Source organism: Plecotus auritus (genome assembly GCF_963455305.1).
Source record: "Plecotus auritus genome assembly, chromosome: 1".
In the NCBI taxonomy this organism is placed as follows: domain Eukaryota; kingdom Metazoa; phylum Chordata; class Mammalia; order Chiroptera; family Vespertilionidae; genus Plecotus; species Plecotus auritus.
In genome coordinates this window covers 81,390,157-81,398,737 of record NC_137770.1, presented here as the reverse complement: position 1 = coordinate 81,398,737, position 8,581 = coordinate 81,390,157, and the positions used below count along the sequence as shown (strand labels likewise).

General features: G+C 47.3%; 1 long non-coding RNA gene across 1 annotated transcript; it reads right to left on the bottom strand.

Annotated features, from left to right (window-relative positions):
- Positions 1-874: 874 nt before the first annotated feature.
- On the bottom strand, positions 875-8,261 carry LOC308254735. The gene is made up of 3 exons (XR_013961248.1): positions 8,175-8,261; positions 1,352-2,203; positions 875-1,243 (listed from the first exon to the last, which is right to left on the bottom strand). It is a non-coding gene; the product is annotated as an uncharacterized lncRNA (long non-coding RNA).
- Between the last annotated feature and the right edge of the window lie 320 nt (positions 8,262-8,581).

Sequence of the window (8,581 nt, the reverse complement as noted above, 5' to 3'; positions counted from 1 at the left end):
TTACATCTTCCCTCCATCCTGAGACCACTCTTTTTTAATGACCTAATCCTATCTAATAAGGAGGGAATATGCTAATTGACTGCCTCGCCCTCAAAGATGGCAATGCCCATAGCCAATAAGGAGGGAATATGCTAACTGACTGCCATGCCCTCAAATATAGCAGCCCCCACAGCCACAAGATGGTGGCGCCCAGTCCCCTCAGCCCCACCGCGTGCCTGCCTCAGGAGTCTACCATTCCCTTCAGCCCCCCAGCCGCCCAGGGCCAACCCAAGGTGCAGGCAATCCTCGGATGGTGGCTGCCCAGCCGCCCAGGGCCAGCCTGAAGTGCAGGCAAGCCTCAGATGTCAGCTGCCCAGCCACCCAGGGCCAGCCCAAGGTGCAGGCAAGCCTCGGATGGCAGCTGCCCAGACGTCCAGGGCTGCCCGAGGCTCAGGTAACCAGGGCCGGCCGAGGCTTGTGCTGCCGGCAGTGGCAGCAGCAGAGGTGTGATGGGGCATCGCCTTCCCCTGATTGCCAGGTTGCCTCCCACCCCTGAGGGCTCCCAGACTGTGAGAGGGGGCATGCCTGAATTTTCATGCACTGGGCCTCTAGTTTTAAATAAATGCATGTAAATTAATGTTACATTGCTGTAATACTTGTACATCATTCTTTATATATCAATTTTCCTAATGTTTTTCATACTCTGGTTTCTCTTCAGATCTCATAAATCTTTCTCATTTTACTAATGTTTTTCACATTTGGTGCAGAATTCTCATATTCAACCTGCAAAACTCTGACAGTCAACCAACATGCAACATGCAGGCAGATATTTTTGTATCTTTTAGCTGGGTTTTCCTTGTCAGTGTGGTGACTGTTAAAACAAACATTCACTATGGGCTTTGCCAAATAGGTATTGTAATTAACATTCAATTTGCATTTGGCAGCCAGGGGAGAAAGTGATAGAGAGAAATGTCTGAGGCCCAAAGTTCCCTTCTCTGCAGGAGGAGAACTCGGGGCCCTAGAAGGGAGATGCACTCACTGGGTGTAATTCCAGGGACAGTTCCATGTGGCAAGGCTGGTACTACCACCCACTCACCAGCCACGGGGGGTGGGCTCAATCCGTGGTGGAGCAGTTCAGTGGGTCTCCTCTTGGTTCAAATGTTAGTAACTTCTTTCCCACCGTAGAATCCTACTGTAGAGTCCAGCCCTGGGTGATGCGCATGCCAGTCCAGAGACAATAACTGTTCAAACTCTAGGAATGTTTCTGTTAATATGCAAGAAAAAGCAAATTCAGAACTTAGTACAGATTAATTCAGATCTTAGTACAGATTTCCTTCACCAGGAGAGAAGAGCAAAGACTCAGAATAGATACCTTTTTCTACGTCAGGAGCATCCTCTATAGACCAAACGTTTCCACTTCTCTGAAGGAATCAAGAGCTCTGGCCCTCTGTTCCAAGCCTTTGGCAGCCCGATCTCCCAGGATCTAGTCAATCATCATACTATGAAGCCTGGAAGATGTCAAATGTAGAGGGCAACAGAGAGTCAAGCTCCTGCGTGCTAGCACTTCTCCCTGTTGAAGCCTGTCACCCCTTTAACATAATGTGCATCCTGAGGTCCTTCGTGATGATAACAGGCAGGAGATTTCCGATTTTAAAATGTGAAGTTATCATAATGTCTCTTTTCTGCTTGCAAACTATGGAGGGCTCCTTTTTTTTTCTTGTAGCTTCACATGTAACTTTTCAGGCTGGCTTTCAAGGCCGCTAATGCTCCATTCTCTTCCTACCTAACCTGTCCCCAGCACCTTCCCAGTCTCTGTTGTTTTGAGGCTGCTCTCTTCACAGTCCACAGAACATGTGTCCTTATCTTCACTTCCTTTGGTGGGCTGATCTTTTTTTTAAAATATATTTTTATTGATTTCAGAAAGGAATGGAGAGGGAGAGAGAGATAGAAACATCAGTGATGACAGAGAATCATTGATGAGAGAGAATCATTGATCGGTTGCCTCCTGCACGCCCCCCCTCCCCCCACACACACACACACTGGAGATTGAGCCCGAAAGCCAGGCATGTGCCCTTGACTGGAATCAAACCCCCGACCCTTCAGTCCGCAGGCCGACACTACCCACTGAGCCAAATGATAGGCTGGTGGGCTGATCTTGATGCTCTTCCTCTTCCTTTTCTCATGCTATCATCTCAGTTCTTTCAATCTCACAAGCTCCACTTGACTAGAAATAGAACAAAAAGTGCTTGTTAGAAAAATAAATGAGGTATATAATGTTAGGTTTGATCAAATAATTGAATCAATACCCCTTCCCCTGGGAACTGACTTCAGGCCACTTCACAATGGACATTCTCTTTTGCTTAGACCACATTCCACTTGCTAAGACCATTATCTTTCCCCTCAGGATCTGCCCAGAGAATTTTCCACCCAGAAAAAGCCCACCAAGAGTCCTTTAAAATCTATGACTCCCCGTCCCTGGGTCTTGGCACCATTTGGAGGCTCAGTCCATCTGGTATCCAGATGACCTAATCCTATCTAATAAAAGAGTAATATGCAAATTGACCATCACTCCAACACACAAGATGGCCGCCCCCATGTGGTCAAAGATGGCTACCCCCATGTGGACACAAGATGGCTGCCACAAGATGGCCAGCAGGGGAGGGCAGTTGTGGGCAATCAGGCCAGCAGGGGAGGGCAATTGGGAGGGACCAGGCCAGCAGGGGAGGGCAGTTAGGAGCAATCGGGCCAGCAGGCAGAAGTGGTTAGGGGCAATCAGGCAGGCAGGCAGGAGAGCGGTTGGGAGCCAACAGTCCTGGATTATGAGAGGGATGTCTGACTGCCCGTTTAGGCCTGATCCCACTGGGGAGATCGGGCCTAAACGGGCAGTCAGACATCCCTCAAGGGGTCTCAGATTGGAGAGGGTGCAGGCTGGGCTGATGGACACAACCCCCCCCCCCGTGCATGAATTTCGTGCACCAGGCCTCTAGTAAATTAATAATCCCTTATCACTTATGCATTCCTCCTTCAGTGACCCTAACATATATATGTCTAATCCCTATAGCTGAGAGGAAGCATTAGAGGAGTGATAAAGGAGACCTATCCGATCTAATAAAAGGGTAATATGCAAATTAAATGTCACTCCATCACAAAGGTGGCGGCACCCATAGCCACAAGATGGCAGCGACCAGTTCTCTCAGCGCCACTGGAGTCCCCCAGTCCTGGGGGGCGGCCACTGAGAGCAGGCAGCATGAGTGGCCTAGCGGAATGCTTGAATCATAGCCCCAGCAACGAAGCAAGTATTCTGCGCCCAGCCGCCAATGGGCCTCTAGGCCACGGAGAGCCTGTGGGCAACAGGAACGAGCTGAACAAGTTGAACAAGTTGACTGAACAACACAGTCCCTGTGGGGCAACTTGTTCATCTGGCCTCTGGCCAGGCCCTGCAGAGAGCTACTGGCACGTGGATTCTTGCGCAGGGCTACTAGTTTAATCATAAAGGGAATGGAAAGGAGAGTTGGGTCTAGAAACAAAGTTGGGGATGGAGTATTAACAAAGATTTGAGAAAGGAATACTGAGAGGGGTTATTTAGCATAAGAGAAGTACCCTTCTTGTCTCTAACCATTCCCTCTATTTTCCCAACATAAAGTGCACTCAATTTCTTTATCAACAATTCTGAAATGAAACAAGTCCCTGGCCTCAAGTCCGGGGATGGTGCTGAAGTAAGGAGAGAGCCTTTGCAATGTCATAGGTAAATCTTCATCTGTTTTACTGACTCAATCTATCCCCCAAAACAGTCATTTCATATCACTAGGTATCAATGTCCTTATCTATACAATGCGGAGGTTGGGGTAGATGTGGGTTCTCTGAGAGATGTGGGTATGCATTAGGATCACTGCAGGGAAGCTTGCAGGTTGCCCACACAACCCACCCTCTTTGCTCTCAAGACAAAGAGGTACATAATGCACAAGGCTGTCCAGCCAGACTGGCTGTCCCGACTGGCCCGTCTTTTCCCAGGCTCCCGGAATAGAAGTGATATGTGCTAGTTCTAGGTCCAGGTCATATGACATTGGACTGGCCTCTTCTGTGACTTCTTTTTCTTCCCAACATCTAGATTCCAAAAATGGACATGTGTTTGACTCGACCTTGATAATGTAGATGATGATAATGTCCTAGAAAGGACAGCAGCAGGGAGGGACGCCACATGCCTGAGTAACTGTGTTGGCAAGTTATCTTGCCAACCTGGACTGCTGATCCTGGGACTGTTATATAACAAATACATATATTTTAAAATCCACTATACTTTTGAGATGTAGCTCCATCACCTTAGCCTTACCCTAACAAATGTAATAACTTTAGGAGCTGTTATCACATACAAATTCCTGGGCCCTAATCCAGACGATTTGGGTTCTATAGAGAAGAGAAAGGACTGTAGCACATGGGATGTTTAGAAGAGTGTTAGGCGTGCTGACGTACAACAAAGTTTGAATACCACTAGATTAGATGGACTAAAAGCTTTCTTTCTAGTTAGAGAACATTCTGATTCTAGTCCTAGCTATGGGGAAAAGGTTGCTGCCTCTGTATTCAGATCTTTCAAGGATAGCACCAGAGCAAAACAAGCCAATTTAACTCAAAGAGCATCCACCCCTACACAGTGTTCCAGAACTAGCAAGGCAGGGTACCCCCAAACTGTAGCCATGGATACATCTGGGAGAAAATAACAGGGCTCTGTAAGCAGGAGTCAGGCTTCCTTCTAAGAGTTGGCAGAGGGGCCACACACCTGAAATGCATCCTTTGTACTCCAGCAACCAGAACTGGCAGGTTTGGGATAAGTTGATTGTTTAAAATCCCTAAACGTTCATGCTTCTAAAATATGTTAAATTTCTTAAAGATTACATATAATTATCACAAAGATGGTTAATGGGTAATAACAATAATTATAGCAACAACTGAGCTCTTATGGTGTGCCAGGCACTGGTCTAAGTATATATATAAATATAAGTATATGTGTAAATATAGATAAATATAAATGTAAATATAAATGTAAATATAAATAATATAAATATATTCATATATATAGTCTCAGAACAACCTTCAGGAGGAAGATTATTATTATCCCCACTTCAGTGATGAAGAAACTGAAGCACAAAGACTTTAGGGGATTGAAGCATCCATCTTATATAAAAACTGCTGTTTGAAATTTTAACCCTGCTATTTTGGCTTCTGTAAATGCTTGCTTGCTTAAATAATAAGGAAAATAAGACTACTCCCATTCCAGAGAGGTCATAAACCTTCCCCAGAAGAAGTTATCAGTGCTGGCGCCAGGCCAGGCCTTTGGTTGAGGTCCCAAAGCCCCAGCACATCGGGGCTCTTTAAGAACTTGCAAAGGGGACAGGAAAAACCTCATATTTGGAAGACAAAGAGGGTAAAAAGATATAAATAGGGAAACTTCTTCCATGTTGGGGCCCAGAATTTGAAATACAATTTTCTCTCGGCCCATAAATAATCCTATCTAATAAAAGAGTAATATGCAAATTGACCGTACCTCTGCTACACCCACAAGCCATGCCCACAAGCCACACCAATCAGCCAATCAGGAGGGAATATGCAAATAAACCTAACCAAGATGGCTATGGCCACAGAGAGCAGGAGGGAGACTTGGGTTTCCCCAGCAATGGAGGAAGCCAAGCTTTCCGCCTGCCCTTGCCTGCCCAGGCCTCCACTCAAGGCTACAAAGTTTCAATGATAGAAAATACATAAATCCAGCCCTAGCTGGTTTGGCTCAATGGATAGAGCATCAGCCTGTGGACTGAAGGGTCCCAAGTTAGATTCTGGCCAAGGGCACATGCCTGGGTTGCGGGCTCGATCCCCAGTAGGGGGCATGCAGGAGGCAGCCAATCAATGATTCTCTCTCATCACTGATGTTCCTATCTCTCGCTTCCTCTCTAAAAATCAATAAAATATATTAAAAAAAAAAAAAAGAAAGAAAATACATAAATCCAAACAGAAATGGCAGCAGCCACAGAGCTGGAAAGAGCAGGAGGCTAGGGTTGCCCCCGGTGATGGAGGAAGCCAAGCTTTCCGCACACCCTGGCTGGCCCAGGCCTCTGCTTAAGGCTACAAAGTTTCAATTATAGAAGATACATAAATCCCAACAAAAATGGCTGCCGCCTCGGAGCAAGCAGAAGGCTTGGCTCCGCTCCAGGCTACAAAGTTTCAATTGTAGAAGATAAATAAACCCCAGATACCAGGGCCTCCTCTTGCATTGCCAGGGGGCGTGGCTGGCCTGCAAACCACCACAGGCCCCTCGCCCAGGCCGCCCCACGCCCCAAGGGAACCCCCACCCTGATCCGGGACACCCTTCAGGGCAAACCAGCTGGCCCCCACCCGTGCACCAGGCTTCTATCCTATCTAATAAAAGAGTAATATGCAGATTGACCATCACTCCAACACACAAGATGGCTGCCCCCATGTGGTCAAAGATCCTGCCCCCATGTGGACACAAGATGGCCACCACAAGATGGCCAGCAGGGGAGGGCAGTTGGGAGGGACCAGGCCTGCAAGGGAGGGCAGTTGGGGTGATCAAGTCTGCAGGGAAAGGCAGTTGGGAGGGACCCAGGCCTGCAAGGGAGAGCAGCTGGGGGGACCAGGCCTGCAGGGGAGGGCAGTTAGGGGTGCCCAGGCCTGCAGGGGAGGGCAGTTGTGGGGGGGACCCAGGCCTGCAGGGGAGGGCAGTTAGGGGCAAACAGGCTGGCAGGGGAGCAGTTAGGCATCAATCAGGCTGGCAGGGGAGTGGTTAGGGGGTGAACAGGCAGAAGCAGTTAGGGGCAATCAGGAAGGCAGGCAGGCAAGCAGTTGGGAGCCAGCAGTCCTGGATTGTGATAGGGATGTCCAACTGACCATTTAGGCCCGATCCCACCAGTATCGGGCCTAAATGGGCAGTCGGACATCCCTCGAGGGGTCCCAGATTGGAGAGGGTTTAGGCTGGGCTGAGGGACACCCCCCCCCCCCGGTGCACAAATTTCATGCACCGGGCCTCTAGTAATAGTAATAAAGTGTAACTCCATCTCTCTAAGCATTGCTTGGTTCTTCTCCAGTCTTCTGTAACAGGATGTACAAAGAAATCACACAAAAGGTCCCCTAGGAAGAAACAAGGACATTCTGATTCCATAGGCCATGCTTTTAGCCATTCATCTTTATTTAATAGAAAAAACAAACTTGCCCATAACTATACAGAAAGATAATGATGGGCCACTCCTGAATAAAGTTGATCTCACAGGGTTGTTGTAAGGATTGAATGGCACTCTGTTAAGCACACAACTGAAGAGAAACATTTGCAACACATATGACTGACAAAGAGTTGATATTATTAATATATATAGGGGACTGTCCATTTAATAAGATAAAAATGAACATTCAGAAAAATAAGCAAGGCACACAAACAGAAAATTAACAAATTAACAAAAGACAAAAATAAGTAGTCATTCAACATTTGGAAACAGTTTCCTTCTTACTAAAGGTAATATAAATAAAAATAATGCAATGTCATTTTTTATGTGCCCAATCAGCGGAAATAAGATTTTGAAAAACAACATAGTGCTGGCATAGGTACAGGAAAGTGGATATCCTCATGCACTCCTCCTGGGAAAGCAATTAGTACACTTGCTGTCTTTCTGGGGAGCAACTTAAACTAAGCCTCATTCTAGTTTCAAATCCCTGCATGTTTTGTTTCTTTACTTCCCTGATGACACTTTCTTCCTCTCACACATCCTTAGTTAAGACACTCAACTCCTTCAGTTGTGGCCCTGACAGCTCTCTGAGTTTGGGGCCTCATTGAAAGGCCTGAGAAGGCCCTGGGGCTTCTCTTTCTTAGGGTCAAAAAGCAGGACCACAGGAGCTGGCAGAGCCTGGGCCTGTGAGAGCTGCAGGCTATGCTGCTTGCCTGTGCTCTCCTTGCTGTCCCCAGCTCAGGCTGTTCAAGAACTCCATGTTCTCTATTAAGGGACTGTAGGCTGAGCTCTGGGACCTGTCCCAGAAATACCCTTTCTGAGAGTTTCCTGGGCAGGATGGGCTCTTGAAACACGCCCACACAAAGAGGGACACCTGTTCCCTTCTGTCCCCTTCTATCCCTTCTTCACCTGCCTTCCATGTTCTCTTCTCTTTAGCAGATTGTTCCCCCAACACTCATCTCCCTTCTATACCTTGCATGGCTTCCGCTTTCTAATTTCCTTCCAGGCTTTGCACCATGTGTTCTTCTTCTCTGTGTGTCTTACATTTGAATTCACTCTACAGGGATAGAGTGACAAGTTGGGCAGATTTCTGGAGCCAAGCCATCCACGTTCACTCAAAGGCCAGCATTCCATCCGCCCTGGTTTCAGTCCCTGTGGGGTAACTTGTTCCTCCAGCGCCAAGAGAACACGTGGCACTGAGTTGCTCAGGTGGAAAGGGATAAGAATGGCATGAATTGCTGGACCCACCCTGCATACACATCAAGCTCTCTTTGGAGATGCCGCTGAGCAAGCTCCCTAGTCTACTAAATCCCCCCTTGTCTTCCTTTAGGAAAATTCTGGAATTGTTCAGTTGTCTTTATAAAAATCATACTCGTTGT